Genomic DNA, 18,229 nt, shown 5'->3' on the forward strand with positions numbered 1-18,229 from the left:
CTCTGATTTTGTTCTTGGTACTAACCACTGGAATTCTTGACCTTGGCTTTGAGGCTGTTGGCTCTTCTAAGTGCCAGTGAAAAAAATATTACGGAAAGATAAGCGGGAAAAGTATCTTTCTTTGCAGCTTCAGAAAATCAGACACTCCTCAGCATCATTAAACTCCTCATACAAATATCCTTTGTAGGCCATAGGGGCTTCAGAGGTGATTAGAACATCCCATGAAAGAAAATTTTAACTTTCCAAAATCTGTAAGTCTGATTTCTTGTCCTACTTAACAATTTATTGTCCTGGGAATAATACTTAAATTGGCATGTAGATTCTGAAAAAGAAATATTTATGAGCTTTTTCTTTGTTAAACCAGAAGAATGTTATTACCACCCCCTCTTTTCTCACATGGAGGGAGGGGAAAACAAAACATAGACTCTCTTATGATTTTGCTTTAGACTAAGAGTCTAAAAGAATCAAATTCCAAGGCAGTTAATGCCTCCTCACATTGCCCCACTTTCTGTGCAAGGCAGAAGAGGGAAGTTTCTTTCCCGTGCACTACTTTTTAAAGAAAAAAGTTTACCCCAGAAACCTCCCCCTCTCAGGCAACGTCTGCACTCCCCACTTCCAATCAGTTGGGAGCTAACCACTCCCCAACTAACTTCCCCTCACATTATCTTGGCCAGTAGTGTGTGACAGCCCCTTTCAGAACTAATCAGAAAGGCTGGAGAGCTGTGACTGGCTTAGACCACTTTTTCTGAACACATGGACAGGGCTAATAAACAAGCTAATAAAATCAGGGCTCTCCCTACAAAGAAGAAGGAAGGGACTGCCCTGGTGGCACAGTGGTTAAAAATCCGCCTGCCAATGCAGGAGACATGGGGTCGAGCACTGGTCCGGGAAGATCCCACATGCCGCAGAGCAACTAAGCCCGTGTGCCACAACTACTGAGCCTGTGCTCTACAGCCCATGAGCCACAACTACTGAAGCCCGCGTGCCTAGAGCCCATGCTCTGCAACAAGAGAAACCCCTGCAATGAGAAGACTGCGCACCGCAACGAAGAGTAGCCCCCGCTTGCTGCAACTACAGAAAGCCCGTGCGCAGCAACGAAGACTCAATGCAGCCAAAAATAAATAATTTTTTTAAAAATGAAGGAAGGACAATGGATTTGCTTATTAATAATGAAGATTCCTAGTTCTTGCTGCTGGTTTCATGCTTGCTTCTAGAGTCACCCCACCTCTGGCCTGCCACTTTGATTCTTCTTCTCTCTCAGGTTGAACGAACCTCAAACGTTCAAGCCTCATAAAATAGGAGCTTCTAAAGAGGGAGTGGCTTAGGAGTGAAGGAAGCACCTGCCCACATCCCTCAAGGGGAAAGTACCTAAGCTTGACTGTCTGCATATCTTTGAGGCTTTATTATCAACCAAACTTTCTATTGCAAGTGACTGAAATCCAAATGAGATTTAGCACAAAGAGAACTTATTGATTCTTAGAATGGAGAACTCCAGCAGGAACTAGATTTCAGGTATGGCTGAATCCAGGTGCTCACACTCAGGACTGTGCCTCTCTCCCTCTCTCACCTCCGCTTTCTTCAATATTGATTTCATTTTCAATCAGGTCCTTTCCTCCCCCAGCACCAGCAGCCTTGCAGCCTACCAGATAAGTAACCATGGCAGAACAAAAACTCAGTTTTCTGAGCACTTCTGGCAAAAGTCCTGCAGCTGTCTCTCATTGGCTTTACTTGGATGATGTGCTCATTTCTGAAGCTAGGGAACAGGGTTGGCCCCATCCAGCTCACACAAAGAGAAGGAAAGGATGGTTTCCAAAAGAAAATGAGAAGGGGAAATTAATGCCCATGAGGCTAATATATCTCTTATGTAGAGAGAGCCAGCCCTTGGGGGTACCAACCCATCCTATTTTGTCATGAAGAGCAGTTAAGTTGCCAAGAGGCCAATAAGGGGCTAAGTTAGCTGGAGGCAGTCAGGGATGGCATCTTGGAAAAGGTGATGTTGGAAGCAGAACCCTGAGGGATAAAAGACAGTGTTCCAGGGGAAGAGACCTAGAAGGGCAAAAGACCTGAGGTAAATCAACGTTTGGTGGATGAGTGGATAAGTACATGAATTAATGGATGGATGGAGGGATGGATGGATGGATGGAGGGATGGATGCCTACAGGTGGGGACTATATATGAGAGCACATCTTCCTGCTCAGAAGGAACCCATGGGCCCTCGTAGTAATGAGGGAGCTGGGGTTGGACCAGGATAGACCTTGAGGGGAAGAGGGGTGTGCAGACGTTGCCTGAGAGGAGGAGGCGAAGGGGTGTTTAGACACCCCAGGAGCCAAGAGGAGGGGCGGACAGTGGACCCTACCTTGGAGATGACGTCCCACATCCTTCTCTCCGCTCCCGAGGCTCCTGGGGCTACCCTGAAACCCTCTCCCAGTGCAAAGCCTCCCCTCTCCTCCCTCTCTCCCTCTCCCACAGCATCCTCACTTCCTCTTTTTGTTCCTCAAGCAGACCAAGTTTGCTCCCACCTCCAGTCCTTTGTGCTGGCTGTTCCCACTGCCTGGAACACCCTTCCTCAAGAACTTTGGGAGTTTATCTCCTTCTTAGCCCTCAGGCCTCAGCCAAGTATGCCCTCCTAAGAGCCGCCCATCTGGACCACCCCAACTGAATCACCGCCCCCCTCCCCACCCCTGGCAGCCCCTTCCCAATCACACCACCCTGCTTTACCTCCTTTCTTGGAAACTTTTATGAGCCTGTTTCAGTCCCAGCTCTCACGCCAGTGCCCAGCACAAATCCTGGCACAGAGTAGGTGCTCGAAGTGCTCAGGATCCAGCAGCTCAGAGCCCCTCAGTGCCGGGGACTATCACCCCTGTGCTCCCTGTCTGTTCTTCCCAGTGCGGTAGTGCATTCTCTGTACCTCAGTTTCCTCCTCTGTAAAATGGGCATAACAATAGACACGACCTCTGACAACCTATCTAAGGTGCACAGAGCACATGCAGCCTGGCTCATAGTAGGTGCCCCATAAGGTCAGCCTCAGCGATATTATTATTACCAGCCCAGGCTTGTTGTGAAGTCTTTGGGAGGGAGTCGGGCACGCATTCCAGCCATGACTGGAGCTTCCTGGCCGTGTGACCCTGTTCAAGTGACCTCCTCACACTGGGACCATATCTTTTTTTTTTCTTTTAACCATTCGACTGCACCATACAGGATCTTAGTTCCCTGACCAGGGATCGAACCTGCACCCCCTGCAGTGGAAGCGTGGAGTCATAACTGCTGAACCACCAGGGAAGTCCCACTGGGACCATTTCTCTCATTGTAAAAGTGGAGCTCACTGTAGCATCACCACGCTCCTCCACGCCCCACCACACACACACACACACACACACACACACACACACACACACACATGGCTGTGCAGGTTAATGAGCTCATGCAAATAAAACTTAGTGCAGCGTTTCAGGCAGTAAATGGGAAGTGATGGATGATGTAATTTTTCAGCCAACTATAATCTGGAGAAAGGTTTCTTGGCGGGACATGTGACGTCAGCAATGGCCTTCACCTCCAGCCCTCCTCCCCTTTCAGCTTTCAAGGGCCAGCTAGGGGCTGTCCCCTGCATGTAGGGAGGATGGAGGCAGCAAGTATCAGCCCCTGCCCTGCCCATGCTGTCGGCAGGTGAGGGCAGCTGAATTGAAAAGGCTCTCGCTCACCGCCAGGGGGAGTAGGGGTGAGGTGGGGGAGCGGAACAGGAAGTTCCATGGCCTCCAAGACATTCTCTCTCTCTCTCAGTCTCTCAGGGCTTAGTGGTCTTAACCCTTAGGTCCCTGGGGGATGGGAGACAAGGACTTGGGAAGGCCAGGGTTTTTTTTTTTTAAGACGTTGGTGGTTTGTTTGTTTTTTCACAAACTGTTATGGCATGCAACAAAAATGTGAAGTCTGATATAGTGTCCTTACTTTTAGAAAAAAAAATTGCAAGTAAAGACATGGAAAACAAACAAAACTACCAAACGAAAATGCATTGCTATCTGATTTTGAAATGGGCAAAAGACCTGAACAGACACCTCACCAAAGAAGATATACAGACAGCAAATAAGCATATGAAAAGATGCTCCATGTCACATGTCATTAAGGAAATGCAAATTAAAACAACAGTGAGATACTACTACACACCTCTCAGAATGGCCAAAATCCAAAACACTGACATCACCAAATACAGGTGAGGATGTGGAGCCACAGGAACTCTCATTCATTGCTGGTGGGAATGCAGAATGGAACAGGCATTTTTTAAGACAGCTTGTCAATATCTTATAACTAAACATACTCTACCATACAACCCAGCAACTGTACTTCCTGGTATTTACCCAAAGAAGCTGAAAACTTATGTCCACACAAAATCCTGTATGCAGATGTTTATAGCAGCTTTATTCATAATTGCCAAAACTTGGAAGAAACCCAGATGACCTTCAGCAGATGAATGGATTAACAAACTGTGGTACATGCAGACAATGGAATACTATGCAGCACTAAAAGGAAACGAGTTGTCAAGCCATGAAATGGCAAGGAAGAAACTTAAATGCATATTTCTAAGTGAAAGAAGCCAATTTGAAAAGGTTACATACTGTATGATCCCAACTCTAGGACATTTGGAAAAGGTACACTACAGAGACAGTAAAAAGATAGGTGATTGTCAGGGGTGAGGAGTAAGGGAGGGATGAATAGACAGAGCATAGAGGATTTTTAGGGCAGTGAAACTATTTTGAATGATACTACAATAATGGACACATGTCATTATACATTTGCCCAAACCCACAAAATGTACAACACCAAGAGTGAACCGTAATGTAAACCATGGACTTTGGGTGATTATGATGTGTCAGTGTAGATTCATCGATTGTAACAAAAAGACCCCTCTGGTGGGAGATGCTGCTAATGAATGGGGAGGTTGTACCTGTGATGGAGTATATGAGAACTTCCTGTACTTTCTATTCAATTTTGCTGTGAACCTAAAAATTGCTGTAAGAAACAAAGTTATTAATTTTAAAAATTGTTATCAACCACAGGGACTTTCAAACTTTCTTGACTCTAAGAAACTCACTTTACATCATAACTCAGGAGGAACACAGGATTACAACAAAAGTTTCCCAAAACAACACTTCCTGACAGCCTGAGACAAACACTGATACTTTAAAATTTCTCTTCTTTTCTCCTTGATTTCATTTTTTTTTAAATGCTTGTCATGACCTTCTAAATGGACCTTGTGAGCCACTATTGAGTCACTACCCACAGTTTGCAAAGCTCTAACTACACGCAAGAAAGGATGATTTAACACCAGGAAAAAGTGGGAGGGTTGGACCCAAAGAATATTCCGTTATACTGAATACATTTTTTTGTATTTTTTTATTGAAATATAGTTGATTTACAATGCTGTGTTAGTTTCAGGTGTACAGCAAAGTGATTCAGCTATACATACATATATATCTATTTTTTTCAGATTCTTATAGGTTATTACAAAATATTGGGTAGAATTCCCTGTGCTATAGAGTAGGTCCTTGTTGGTTATCTATTTTATATATAGTAGTGTATATATGTTAATCCCAAACTCCAAATTTATCCGTCTCCACATTTCCCCTTTGGTAACCATAAGTTTGTTTTCTATGCCTGTCGGTCTGTTTCTATTTTGTATATAAGTTCATTTTATACTGAATACATTGTACTTGATGAAAACACCATAGTTTGCTTTTTAAAAAATCAGACTGATGGAGAGCGTGCATGGATAGGCACAGATAGAGGAAGCTAATTCTGTGGGACTGATTTCATTAATTCATTTACTCATTCAACAAATCTGGGCTGGGTGCTGGGGTGTCGACTGCAGTGGTGTGCTGGAGCCCGCTTGACACCAGGTGTCAAGAGCCTATTGTTAAATTTTTCAGGAATTTTGGTTGAAATCACATTGGTGGCTTGAAATTGTCCATGGTGGGAGATTTACACCATGGAAATCAGCAAATGCTATCAATCAGCACTCACAACCCCTACACCGCCACCCCACCTTGCCCCAGAGGCTGTTGTTAAACATTCATGAGCACATTGGAAGTCAGCAGTGACCAAGACCTGGTCCCTTCCTGGACAGAGCTTATGTTCTAAAGAGGGTGGGGTGAGGAACATAGTTTATGGAAATAACCACAAAAATAAAATAAACTCAATAAATGCTATGGATGCTATAGGAATCCATGAGAGCATATAATATAAAAGGGGGCTCCAAGAAAGCTTCTCTGGAGACATGAAATTTGATCAGAGGCTTGAAGGATGGCAGGGTTAAACTAGACAAAGAATGCAAGGAAAAGTATTTCAGGGAGCAGGAATAGCATGTGTGAAAGTCCTGTGTCAAGAGAGAGAATGGTGGCTCTGAGCAATCTAGCTGGAGTAGAGAGCAAGTGGGACAGTGAGAGATGGGGAGACGAGTCTGGAGGTGTGGGCAGCCAGGCCAAGCTGGGCTGGTGGCAGCGTAGGGCATTTGGTATTTATCCTAAGAGGAAATCACACAAGGTTACTCCCATGTTGCATGAAAGATGTTCTTGTAAATGCCCGGTTTTATACCTTCTTCCATCAGATTCTGTGAACTAGATTTATGATGCGGATTGCACACTGCTTCAGGGCAGCGAAGACGTTTCCATGTCTTCCTGTTGCGCCTTTTGTTAATGAGGAAGACTTGCATTTTAAAATAAACCTCTGGAAGGTCAGACGTGACCATCATGAGCAAAAAGCAGCCCTGGAGAGCTCAACATTTTGCTGGCACAGTGGAGAAAGGGTGAAACTGATTTTACTTAAGAATAATGAAGTGAGGAGCTTTTATGGTTTTTCTTTTAGCCTAAGGTGAGCTTTGAGGTGATGTCGGGAGGTGATTAAGTGTGGTAGCTCATCAGCCCACACATGCAATATCCGTTAAGGGCAGCCAGAAGAGCAGCGAAGAAACCAGGGGTTGATGATGGAGAGAAAACTACTTCCAGCATCAGCCGGTCTTGGTGTGGGAGACTTGGAGCCAACTTACCTGTGACCATAGAGGGCAGCATGAGGACTGTCAGATGGCAATTATAAGGGGGCAGCTTTTCACCCAAAATGTAAAAGGTTTTCCTTGACCAGCCAGAGGCAGGACTCCTTCAGTTCTGCCTTGCAAAACATTGTTCTTGGCTAACCTGTACCGGGGGAATCAGGGGATGTGACCTTTCCCTATTTCCACACCTGAGGAGTCCTCTCAGTCACTGTTGTCAAGACGTTGTTGGCATCCCTTTCCCTCTGTTGCTTCTTACTTACTGTGTAACCTTGAGATGGCTGCCTAAGCTCTCTGTGCCACATCTGAAACATGGGGGCCATCTTGGTAGCCACCTCATAGGGCTGTTCTGGGATTATAAGAGATAATACAGGTAGTATTTAAAGGGCACCTGGCACATAATAAGTGCTCAATAAAGTTAGCTGCCATTGTTGGTGGTATCTCCAGCCTCCCTACTTTTCCCTCAAATCAAACATCTTATATGTGAGGCATGTATACACAAGTTCTTTTACTGAGGGGTCAATTTATTAGTTTTGACTCTATTGCAAACATCAGAACCTTACTTTCAAACAGAGTTAAACAAAAGAAAAACAACAACAACAAAGGAGATGGAACTTATTGGTACACTAAAAAGTCCAGATGTGTTTGACTTCAGGCATAGCTGGATCCAGGTGCTCAGAGGACCACATTATTAGAAGTGTGTCTCTGTCCCTTTTACCTGCTCAATCTGCCTCTATGTTGACCTCATTCTCAGGCTGATTCCTCCCTGCTGAGGGAAACAATGGCCCCCAGCAACTCCAGGATCAGATCCTATCAGCTGAGGAACCGAGACAAAATAACAGCAAAGGTTCCAGAATTGTCTCATTGGCCCAGCTTAACAATGCACCCATGGCAGAAACAATGACAGTGGCCAGGGGTACAATTTATTAGGCACGGTGCATATGCCCATTCCTGGATCTAGGAAAGGGGGTCACACCCCAAACTCTAGGAGCTGAACATGTGGGCAAGTGTTCCCCAAAGGAAAATATGGGTTCTCTTACCCAAAGAGGAGAGAATGGTTACTGGGCAGGGGGAAGCAAAAGATATCCCCTACAGTCAAATAGATATCTGCTTGGAGGGCTCAAGGGTGCGAATTTATCCACCTTTCTTGCTTCCTTGAACCATATAAGGAAAGTGAGCCACCCAGGCTTGCCTCTTGGAAAGGAAGGTGTCGGGAGTGAAAGATTCTCTTTCTTGCTCCCTCTTTTCTCAATCTTCCTCTTACAGCCCCCTCTTTCCAGACTTTGAATCTGGTATTCCTCCTCTCTTCCCTGTGAGATTTCATCCTCCTTTTTTTTTTTTTTTTTCCTTTTGGATCAAGGCTTCAGTCAGATGCTAATAGAAACTCTCCTCTGGCCAGCTCCCCTACTCCCAATGGGTCATGCCCACGTCCCAGGTTCTGGTTCTGCAATAATAAGAATTTGGTGAGTGTATCAGGATTCAACCAGAGAAGCAGAACCACTAGAATATATCTATAGATAGGTAAATAGCTATGAAGGGACTTGTACCTGGATTTGATCTTATGTAATCTGGGGAGCTGGTGAAACAGTCTCTGTCAGGGTGTTGTTTCTGAGTCTCATGCTCTAACTTGAAGTCCACAGGGCAGGCAGTCAGGAAGGGAAGATGGATGTAAGATCGATGAGGGTTAAGAATAAGCTGGGGGCTTCCCTGGTGGCGCAGTGGTTGGGAGTCCGCCTGCCGATGCAGGGGACACGGGTTCGTGCCCCGGTTCGGGAAGATCCCACATGCCGCGGAGCGGCTGGGTCCCGTGAGCCATGGCCGCTGAGCCTGCGCGTCCGGAGCCTGTGCTCCGCAACGGGAGAGGCCGCAACAGTGAGAGGCCGCAACAGTGAGAGGACCGCGTACCGAAAAAAAAAAAAAGCATAAGCTGGACCACAGAGCCCAAGCTGGACTCCATGAGGCTGGACCTAACCCCTTGTCAGTTCTTGTTCCCTCTGACGACCTTGGTGGCGTGGGTGTCCTGCAGGAGCCAGGGCGCTTCGCCATGGGACTAAACATACCTGGCCCAGGAAGTGGAGAAGCTGAAGAAGGAGGGGGTGGGGGGAGGGGGAGGGGAAGGGGAGGGGGGGAGGGGGAGGGGGAGGGGAGGGGGGAGGGGAGGGGGTGGGGGGAGGGGAGGGGTGGGGGAGGGGGAGGGGGAGGGGAGCAATGGCAGGACTAATGAAGTGAGCCAGCAGAAAAGAGAAAGGAGGGCTTCCCTGGTGGCGCAGTGGTTGAGAGTCCGCCTGCCAATGGAGGGGACATGGGTTCGTGCCCCGGTCCGGGAGGATCCCACACCACGGGGTGGTTGGGCCCGTGAGCCATGGCTGCTGAGCCTGCGCGTCCGGAGCCTGCGCTCCGCGGTGGGAGAGCCCACAGCAGTGAGAGGCCCGCGTGCCGCAAAAAAAATAAAAATAAAAGAAAAGAGAAAGGATTATGAGCTACTAAATGGCTGCTACTTCCCCCATCCCGAATCTCTCCTGGTTAAGAATCCGCCTGCCAATGCAGGGCATATGGGTTGCCCTGGTCTGGGAAGATCCCACATGCCACGGAGCAACTGAGCCTGTGTGCCACAATTACTGAATCCTGCGTGCCTAGAGCCCATGCTCCGCAACAAGAGAAGCCACCGCAATGAGAAGCCCGCACACCACAACGAAGAGTAGCCCCTGCTCGCCGCAACTAGAGAAAGCCCGCATGCAGCAACGAAGACCCAACACAGCCAAAAATAAATAAATAAAATAAATTAATTTTAAAAAAGAAAAAAAAGAATCTCTCCTGTAGCTCAACGTAATTGGAAGCATCCCCAAAAGGGAATTCGGGGAAATGTAGTTCAATCTAAGTGAGTCAAACCATTACAAAGCCACCACAGTACTCCCCTTGTCAACTTGCACATACACATCTCCTTCAACCATACTTAATCTCCAAATAGAGCAACAAAGTCATGCTTTTACCTAAAATTAACTGCAATTTACCATCCAAGACTTCCCCTGGTAGTTGTGAGCCAGAGTTCCAAATTAGTTCCATCAGACAGATCCTGCCAGTACAATGTTGTCTAGACGGGGAGACAGACATTCCTGCTGTTTCGTACTCCATCATCTTCCAAGAATGCTCCTGAGGTTTCTTTTTGGGGTGATTAAAATGTTCTAAAATTGAGTGTGGTGGTGGTTGTACATATCTGTGAATACACTAAAAATTATTATTTTGTGGTTTTAAAAAAATTTTTATTGAAGTATAGTTGATTTCCAATGTCGTGTTAGTTTCAGGTGTACAGCACAGTGATTCAGATATATATATATATATATATATATATATATATATATATATATTTATTTATTTATTTATTTATATGTACATATATATATATACACACACACATATATATATATATACATATATTCTTTTTCAGATTCTTTTCCCTTATAGGTTATTATTAAATATTGAGTATAGTTCCCTGTGCTATCCAGGAGGTCCTTGTTGGTTATCTTTTTGTGTGTGTGTGTGTGTGTGGTACGCGGGCCTCTCACTGTTATGGCCTTTCCCGCTGCGGAGCACAGGCCCCGGACGTGCAGGCTCAGCGTCCATGGCTCACGGGCCTAGCCGCTCCGCGGCATGTGGGATCTTCCCGAACCGGGGCACGAACCCGTGTCCCCTGCATCGGCAGGCGGACTCCCAACCACCGCGCCACCAGGGAAGCCCATCTATTTTATATATAGTAGTGTTATAGTAGTGTTATACTGACTTGTATACTTTAAAGATGTGAATTGTATGGCAAGTGAATTATATGACACTAAACCTGTTACCAAAAAAAAAAAAAAAAAAAAAAAGAACAAAGTGTTGCTCTTTCCATGAAGGAAGGAGTTCAATGTAATCAATCAGCCATGGTCCACCTGGTTGATCCTCTTGAGGAATGAATGGTGCCATAGCAGGGATTCAGTGTTGGTCTCCGCTGCTGGCAGATGGGGCACGTATCAGTGGCAGAAGCCAGGTCAGCCTTGGTGAGTAGAAGTTCTTGTTGCTGAGGCTGTGTACAACCTCCATCGCTGCCACCTTGGCCATGCTGTTTATGAACTTATTGGGCAAATACAGGAGTCATTGGAGAAAGTGGCTGACTGGTGTCCACAGCGTGGGTTACCCTAAAGTAACCCACAGTGTGGGTTATTCCTAAAATTTTATTTTCTGAGGTCACTCTTTGTTGAGCATTCACACGGGACACAAATATCTTCCCACTCTGTAGAGATCTATCCACATACCTCTTCCCCAGACCCTGTAGCAGTCTCTGACCATCTAGCCTAGAACCATTAGTCCCAACATGTGAATTTATGTAGAGCCATATTTCTGGACATCTCTCCTTCCAATCAAAATGGACAACCAGATGCACTGCTCTAATTTCTGTCCACTGGGAAAATTTCCCTTTACCCCAGTCCTTCGGGGATGTCCCAGAATGGGGCTATAGTGATACGGCTGTCCAGTTTTGGGTGGTGCCTGTGTGTCCTGCAGAACTATATGTAAACCAGGTCTGAGTTTTTTCTTTCTCAGTCAGCTGGTCACAGGGAACTCCCCATGAACCATCGGTCTTGTTTGAGAGACAGAAGACAATGAATCACGAATAAGGGATCTGGACATCTGAGCAACTTCCTCATGCAAACTATCTGTGCTTCAGGACCTGCTAGAGCCCAGTCTTGCATAAACCACTTCCACGGAGTGCTACTGTGCGTGCCCAATGTTATGGCTTGTTGGGTCAGACAACACACAGATAATGATGGGTAGCTCAGATTGCATGGTATCTTGGTGCCCATGGTCAAGCGTTCAGTCTCTACTAAAGCCCAGTAGAAAGCCAAAAACTATTTCTCAAAAGTAGAGTAATTATTTTTAAAGAATGACATAACTTCCTTCCAAATCCTAGAGGTCTACACAGTGATTCCCCAGCTGGGGGCTGCCATAGTCTCCAACAGCATCCCTATCTACCACTGACACATCAAGCACCATCATATCAGCCTGAATCTGTGGCAGAACTTTCTCTTGTTCTGGATCCCACTCAAAACTGGCAGCTTTTCAGGTCGCTCAGTAAATGAATCACAGCACATGAGGTATGTGTTGTTTCCAAAATCCAAAGGGGCTCCCCAGGTCTGTGCCTCTCTCTGAATGTTAGGAGGGGCCAGTGGCAGCAACTCTTCTTTCCCCGTCAACATGCCTCAAATCACTGGACCCCAAGAACTTTCAGTGAGGTGACAGGCCCCTGAATTTTTGTGGGTGGGATTGGCTTCCCATCCTCTGGCACGCAAGTGTCTTACACATGTGTCTAAAGGGGTTGCTACTTCTTGCTGATCAGATCCAATCATCATAATATCATCAGTGTAAGGGAGCAGCATGAGGTCCTGTGGAAAAGGAAGGTAAGGTTAATCCAGACCATATTATGACACAGGGCTGAAGCACTAATATACCCCTTAGGGGGGACAGGGAAGGCGTATTGCTGGCTTTGCCAGCTGAAAAGAAACTTCTTCTGATGTCCTTTACTAACAGATATAGATTAAAAAGCATTTTCCAGATCGATAACTACATACCAGGTCCCAGGAGATGTGTTGATGGCTCCAGCAACAAAACCCACTTTGGAACAGCAGCTGCAATTGGAGTCACCACCTGATTGAGTTTATGATGAGTCACTGTCATTCTTCAATGACCCATTTATCTTCTTCACTGGCCAAATAGGCAAGTTGAACGGGGTTGCGGTAGGAATCACTTCCCTTGCATCTTTCAAGTCCTTAATGGTGTCACCAATCTCTGCAATCCCTCCAACAAGGTGGTATTGCCTTTGGTTTAGTATTTTCATAGATAGAGAGAGTTCTAGTGGCTTCTACTTGGCTTTTTCTATGATAAAATCCCTCATCCATGGGTCAGGGAACCAATGTTGGGATTCTTCTAGTTGCTCAAGATGTCTATTTCAATGATGCATTTCAGCATTGAAGAAATATCCAGAAGGTGTATTCAGGGACCGATTAGGCCTTTTGTGAGGCAGATCTTCCCCAAAACTCCATTGATCACCTGACCTCCATAGCCCTACTCTGACTAGTGAACCACAGTGATGTTTTGGAATTCCAGGAATTAGAGTCAGTTCAGATGCTGTGTCCAGTAATCCTTGGAAAGTCACACTATGTCCCTTTCCCCTTTGCACAATCACCGGGTGAATGGCCACAAGTCTCTTTGGAGAAGTCTGGGAGGAAGACTAACAGCATACTTTTTTTGGCAGTGTAACAGGGTCCTTCCTCAAGGAACCTGGTCTCTACTTTAATCAAGGGCTCAAGCATGGGAAGTGATTGAGGGTCCATGACTCTCTGTTTTGAGCATTCTGGTCAGGCTTCCATTCGCCAGACCCAGAACTCAGTCAGATCAAGCAAGACTTCAGTAGGCTTCCCATCTACTGCCATGATAAACTAATGAATGCTAAAGCTCTCTGTGAGTCACACTATGCTCATTACTGTTTTGGCTTCACTATCCACTATGGTAACCATGCCCATCTTATCTTTGGCATATGAGTGCCACCAGGATCCCTGCCACCTCTGGGTTCCTGCATGCCTATTGCATTTAGATATCCCAATTAATCATAGCCATTTCCACTAGAGTTTCTGACCTACAAAGAAGCGCCATCACAGAGCTCTTCAAGGATGCTCAGACTCTCCCTCATGAATTTATTTCTGATAGCTACAGTGAAAATTGCAACCCCCTGACCCTCCTGGTGAAGGAGGGGTCAGCAAACTGCAGCCCAGAGGCCAAATCTAGCCCTCAGGGCTGTTTTTGTATGGCCCACAGGCTAAAAAGGGTTTGTACATTTTTAATGGAAATTAAAATCAAAAGAAGAATATTTTGTGCCACTTAAAAAATGATATGAACTGCAAATTTCAGTGTTCGTAAATAAACTTGTATTGGAACACAGCCATGCTCATTCATTTACAGATGGTCTTTGGCTGCTTTCCAGCTATGATGGGAGAATTGAATAGTCACAACTGACACTGGCCTGTGAAACCTAAAATGTGTACTATCTGGCCTTTTACAGAAAAGGTTTGCTGACGCATGCTCTGCAGGTTACCAAGGAACTTCTGACATTTCCACCCAGGATAGGCCACCTTTGGGAACATACATCAGTCAAATAACCAAGTAAACTGTCAAAGCCATTCCTAGCCCCTCTACCTCAACCACTGAATCTAGAATCTCTGTTTAGTGGACCAATGTCAATAAATTTGACCTGACCCACTTTGTATGCTTCCACCTTGATTCATCACTCTTAAGACCCATTTCCATACATATGCCCCAGTTTTCTCTTGGCAAACAGAAATTGGCAACTGTTTTGGTATTATATCACACCTCCTCATGGGTCATGTTTTGTACCTCAGCCTTTGGTTTCTGTTGAGACTTGAGTCTAGTTAGAGGTGTTGGAAGTGAGAAGTGGGAGTAGGAGTAGGTTCTGACGAGGCTCAGCAGTGCCTTGCAGGGAAACTGCCTTGGGGAGGCCACTAGAGCAGGGGTGCAGGCTGCTGCTTTGGGCAAAGAAGATGGCAGAATTTAGGGGTTTGAGGTCCCCAGCCTTATTAGAATCTCGTCATACATCCTAATCCCAATTTTCAGGATCCTAGTCCTGCCCAATCAATGCCCTAACTTTAACAAAAAAGACCCCATGAGGGTTTCCCTGGTGGCGCTGTGGTTGGGAGTCCGCCTGCCGATGCAGGGTTCGTGCCCCGGTCCGGGAGGATCCCACATGCCGCGGAGCGGCTGGGCCCGTGAGCCATGGCCGCTGAGCTTGCGCGTCCGGAGCCTGTGCTCTGCAACGGGAGAGGCCACAGCAGGGAGAGGCCACAGCAGTGAGAGGCCCGCGTACCGCAAAAAAAAAAAAAAAAAAAAGACCCCATGAGGTTGGAAGTTCAATTTGTGTTGTAATTCAGCCACTCACAGGATGGGGCTTCGAGCTTGGTCTTCAGAACTCTTGGCCCGGTGACCATGAGAAATAAGTTTCTTTCAGTGTGGTCACAGAAGCTTTCGAGTCTCTTATACAGGTCTTGACTGGGAATTTGAAGCTCTGAGCTCATCATTTTCTTTCCCCCATGCTTTCCAGCACAGTTAGAAACAATCAACCAATCCAGCACACTCCTTCGTTTTACTGAAATGTTCCGTGGAAGTAAATGCTTAGTCACCCAGAACCTTCCCTCCTATAGAACTGATTCAAGAAGCTACAGGTAATGATCTGAGTAACTGTTCTGCCACTTCATGCTATGGATTATCAGTGCCCCCTTTACCTCTGGAAACAGGGTCATTAATGACTTCAAATCTGATTAGATCAGAGAACCAATTCCAGAAAAAAACAAAACTCATCCTTAAGAGTCTGTTCTTAGACCTACTAGAGAATGGACTTGAGGATATGGGGAGGGGGAAGGGTAAGCTGTGACAAAGTGAAAGAGCGGCATGGACATATATACACTACCAAACGTAAGGTAGATAGCTAGTGGGAAGCAGCCGCATAGCACAGGGAGATCAGCTCGGTTCTTTGTGACCGCCTGGAGGGGTGGGATAGGGAGGGTGGGAGGGAGACGCAAAAGGGAGGGGATACGGGAACATATGTATATGTATAACTGATTTAATTTGTTATAAAGCAAAAAAAAATAAAAAATAAAGATGACAAAAAAAAAAAGAGTCTGTTCTTCTAAGAGTCTGCCCACTCTTAGACCCAATTCTATACCAGCAAAGCAGAACCACTGATACACACACACACACACACACACACACACATACACACACACACACACACGATTTGTTACAGGGATTTGACCTTTCCCCATTATGGGAGCTGGGTAAGCTGTCTCTGTAAGGCTGTTGTCTCTGTACTTGATGCTGGAACTTGAAATCCACAGGCCAGAAGTCAGGAAGGGCAGATGGATGTAAAGCCAGGGAGAGCAACAACAATCTGGAAGCCACGAGGTTGGACTGAACCCCATCATCCTTTATTTTTTTTAATTTATTTTATTAAAGTATAGTTGATTTACAAAGTTGTGTTAATTTCTGCTGTACAGCAAAGTGACTCAGTAATACATATATATTCTTTTCCATTATGGTTTATCACAGAATATTGAATACAGTTCCCTGTGCTACACAGTAGGACCTTGTTGTTTATCCAGTCTATATATAATAGTTTACATCTGCTAATCCCAAACTCCCAACCTTCCCTCCCCCACCCCCCTCCCCTTTGGCAACCACAAGTCTGTTCTCTATGTCTGTGAGTCTATTTCTGTTTTGTAGATAAGTTCATTTGAGTCATATTTTAGATTCCACATATAAGTGATATCATATGGTGTCTTTCTCTTTCTGACTTACTTCACTTAGTATGATCATCTCTAGGTCCATCCATGTTGCTGCAAATGGCATTATTTCATTTTTCTTTATGGTTGAGTAATACTCCATTGTGTATATACCACATCTTGTTTATCCATTCATCTGTCGATGGGCATTTAGGCTGCTTCCATGTCTTGGCTATTGTAAATAGTGCTGCTATGAACATTGGGGTGCATGTATCTTTTCAAATTATAGTTTTGTTCAGGTATATGCCCAGGAGTGGGATTGCGGGATCATATGGCAGCTCTATTTTTAGTTTTTTGAGGAACCTCCATACTGTTTTCCATAGAGGCTTCACCAGTTTACATTCCCACCAACAGTGTAGGAAGTGAACCCCGTCATTCTTGTCACCTTTGACCTTGATGGTGCGGGGGTCCAGCGGAGTGAGGGTCCCGATCACAGGGCTAAGCACGCACCTGGCCCAGGAGTTGGAGAAGCTGAAGATGGATCCAGGGGGAGCTGGAGCATTTGCAGGCCCGGTTGTTGCCTGACGCCAACGAGATGAGTGGGCAGGTAAGTGACAACCGGTGTGAGCCACAAAACGGCTGTTGCTCTAATCTCCACCCAGCAGCCCTCCCACTAGAACATCTCTCGTGGTCCACCCTACCCAGAAGCACACGGGGAAGGGGAGGACTCTGGGAAATGTAGGTTAACCTCGCCAAGTGGACACATCACAAAGCCACTCAGGGGGCGTTTCAAATCCTGTTTAATCTCCCACCAGCAGGAGCCGGCTCTTCACTCACCAGCCTCTTCAGAAGCGGCACCCCTGCCTGAAGCAAGCATTTGGAGGACGCTCCCGACGCCCCGAGAAAAGCACAATCTAGTCTCATATGAGCAAAGCAGATTTCTTCCAGTTACTGTGATTTGGCCTTAATTCTTCCAGAACAAGAACCTTGTCAGTATTGTGCTGAGGAGCCTGGCTGCATGAGAAGAGCCACTGCATTAGCTATTGGCAAGAAATCTCGCCCCTGATGTAAGAGTGGAGGAAGAGGCTTCAGTTCAGACACTACGCAGCAGAAAAAGGTGTTGTGCTAGAAGGGGTTTGGGCAGCAGATAACAGCCTTTGGGGAGCCCTGGGGCACTAGTGGAGAGGTTTCTGAGTGTCTTTTCCAAGTCTGAGATCCAGTGTTGCTGTCCCCTGGAGGTCTCAGCAGACTCCAGTTTTAAGAATTACCTTCTCTTCTTTTATTTGAATAAAAATTGCTTGAGCTCCCATCCCTTGACTTGGGAGAAGCTCAGCATCCTCCTCACCATATTCACAAATTCCTCCAGGCTATCATTTTCCCTGGTGGTATTCAGAGTGTTGTAGACTCAGCCAAAAGACTACATTTCCCAGTTTCTTTTTGCAGATAGGAGTGGCCAATCAGAAGTAAGTAGAAGCCTTTGGGAGGGGATCCTGAAAAGTCTCTTTAAAAGGAGCTGACTCATCAGTGGTGAGTGGGCAAATAAGTGACAACCAATGTGAGCCAGAAAATGGCTGCTGCTCTAATATCCATCCAGCAACCCTCCCACTAGAATGTCTTTCGTGGCCCACCCTAACCAGAAGCACACGGGGAAGGGGAGGACTCTGGGAAATGTAGGTTAACCTCGCCAAGTGGTTAACCCTGCCTTTTTCTTTTGCTCTTGCTTTTTACCCTGGAATGTGGCATGATGGCTGAGGCTCCTGCAGCCATTTTGTGACCTTGAGGATTAGAGCCACATTCTAAGGATGGCAGAGCAGTAAGTCAGTAGCCTGGTCCCTCATGACATCAAGGAACCCCTTCCCCAGCCTTGGACTACATGCTT

The sequence above is a fragment of the Mesoplodon densirostris genome, chromosome 19, assembly GCF_025265405.1.
Source record: "Mesoplodon densirostris isolate mMesDen1 chromosome 19, mMesDen1 primary haplotype, whole genome shotgun sequence".
NCBI classification, from domain to species: domain Eukaryota; kingdom Metazoa; phylum Chordata; class Mammalia; order Artiodactyla; family Ziphiidae; genus Mesoplodon; species Mesoplodon densirostris.